This window comes from Pteropus alecto, unplaced genomic scaffold, assembly GCF_000325575.1.
Source record: "Pteropus alecto unplaced genomic scaffold, ASM32557v1 scaffold86, whole genome shotgun sequence".
NCBI classification, from domain to species: domain Eukaryota; kingdom Metazoa; phylum Chordata; class Mammalia; order Chiroptera; family Pteropodidae; genus Pteropus; species Pteropus alecto.
In genome coordinates, this window is record NW_006442109.1 from 2,128,536 (window position 1) to 2,131,295 (window position 2,760).

The window sequence follows — 2,760 nt, forward strand, 5'->3', positions numbered from 1 at the left end:
AATTTTACATTGGTGACATCGGGGAACCGTACTCTGTATGGCCATAAGGACTCAGCTGCTATTTCCTGCTCTAGTTCTCAGTTGGACTTCTGACTTTCTACATAACTGCATGAGGCTTCGTGACGGTTCTCCACGGGATAATTAATCTCTGCTGTGTCTTCCTGCTCCTATCCACCGCCTGACTCTTCTGCAATCAGCAGTCTGTTCCTCGTTTTTCTTTACGCGGTCCTCCGGCTTCTGAAAGCCTTGGGGGCAGTGTATGTATTGTAGTCTCTTGTGTCATTTGATTTTCAGTTTCCAGAAATTCTTTAAAGCTGCTCTTCAGCATGAAGAACTTTGTCCCAGGTCCAGCTCTTCCTCCTTCGCCTTCCAGCAGTATCCCAAAGATGTACTTCTCTCACGCCTGAGTTGTCCTAAGATGGCTTCTCAAATGACAGTGGAAAAGCGGGAGGTGCTCTGGTTTCTGTTTTGTGTTTCTTTCCTATTGGCGGCCTTTGTCTGCAGAGCCTGGGCAACAAAACCGTGTTTCCCAGATGCCCTGGCAGCCGAGACGTGGGGCGGAGCCATTCGGGGGCATTCACGTGAGGTTTGGAAGGTGGCAGTGAGGTTGCCTCGTTTCTGTTCTTCTCACTGGCAAGCATGGTTACACGCATTTTGCTTCGCTGTATCTGATCACTGGCTTTGTGTGTGTTGAAAGCCGTGGCAGGTCGGCTACTTGCTGGTGTGGGTTCCGTAGACACCTGCGTGGTTCTGGTGGTAGCAGATGCAGTCGCGGACCGCGGTGGCGTCCTGAGGGTAGCGGTGATGTCCCGCTTCTGGAGTAGAGGGCAAGAGCAGTAGCTTCCCATCCGGGCAGAGAGCTTCCCGATTGTAGAAGGCTGCAGCCCTACTGGTGCCCGGGTTCTGCAGAGAAGTGTTGAGGTTATCCTGAAAAGATTAAGCCTGTCTCTTCTGCCCCTGCCAGTAATTCTGTGAGCCATTTAGTGCCTTGTTATAAGTCCCTTTCTGTTGAAACTGGTTGGAATATACTCTTTTCTTTGTAATAGGACCCTGACAGATATACCATGGGAGTAGTTGTTTGCATTGTTAAATACGGCTTCTGATTAGAATTTTAAGGCAAGAGAAGTAGCTAAGAAGAGGAGATATTTGTACTTTTTATCAGCAGGTGCAACTATATAGGAGCCAAATCAGGGGTCTTGACATTTGAGGGGCATATATAACCTCTGTAACAGTACCACCAACAGAATTTTGAGAGGTGGATAGGAAGCAGAGCTGAGACCCTAACTTTCACATTAAACTTGAACTCATTCTAAAACTCAACTCTAAATTATAAGCATGCAGATAAAATTTCTCTGCCCCAACCTTTCTACTGCTGAATGGCCTCTCCCCATTGTCTCTCTGCTGTCTCTTTTTTTCCCTACCCCTCTGCAGGAGTCCTTCAAAACCACAGGAGTCCTTCAAAACCACCCCCTACACACACACACACACACACATACACACACACACACACACGCACGAGGAATCCATTAGTAAAGAAACAGTGTGATATAAACAACAAACTAAAGTTTCAAAGAAGAAATGATAAGATCTTCAGTAGAGTATAACGCTGGGAGCAGGAATCCTTCTTCCTAACTGAAAAGCACCGGAAGGAGAAAGGAACTCAAGGTGGCAGGGAGAGAGGGTGACGACAAGAACAGGTCTAGGAATGCGCGGCCACTCTTTATAGGTCCAGGTTTCCTTTCCCTGCAATTTTAAGATTAGGCAATACTTGCTCATGGTACAGAATCGAAAGCTAAAAAGGGCACACAGCCCGTCTCCTGCTACCCTTCAAGCTCTTGCTCCTGTTCCCCACCCAGAGGCCAACTGCCTGGTGAGTTCTTCCCCAGCTCATTTTCCCAGCGGGGTGCCTCTGATCTGCAGATTGTGTGGAAGCCTCCAAAATGGTGAGGAGGAGTCTGTGGTGGGGATGGGGGCAGTGACAATCAGGATTCCAGACCCACCTGGCTGGTGCCTGGCGGAGGGTCTGGTCATGCAGTGTGGACAGGACCTGTGCTTGCCCACTCCTGGCCACTTGATACAGGAAATAGCGATTCCCTGGCAGAAGGTAGGCCTATGCCTTTTTCTTTAGCGTTCTTATCTGTTAGGTTTTTATGATATTGTAGTTTATTCCCACAGCTTTCTCTTCAGCTGCAAATCAGAGTGGTTGTAGATGAATGTTTATTTATACCTGTCATGTTTCTGTCCTTTAGGATCCAAATATGTGCATCTGAGGCAGGAAACTGTGTTTGTTTTTTAAACTAAGTGGAACTGCCAAACACCCTCTACCTAGAGAAAGTTGCCCTCATTAGGAGTTCACACAAGAGAAATCCGTGCCAGTTATAACGAAGAGAAAGACAGAAAACCTGAACAAACTGAACAATCCTTTGGCAGTTCTGAGTGTGACACAAGATTCTCTTCTTTCTTAGCAATTCTGTGCCTCATTCCTGATAATTTTAGGGTCTGCTCTGTCTCTTGCTATGAGAATTAGCATCAGCAGCTTTCAAAATGACTTACCAGTTAACCCCTCCAGAAATCTTAAGACATTATTCTTTTCTTCTCCAAATTTCCCATCTCTAAGCCTTCTAATTCTCCTTCAAATTTCCATCTGTAAAGTTAATACAATCCAATAAGAAAATAATGTGCTCTTGAGACGTTGACATGCTCAGAGCCATTTTATCCTGCCCTAAAGCCTGGAAAGTTTGAATTTTCCTTAGGATAAAA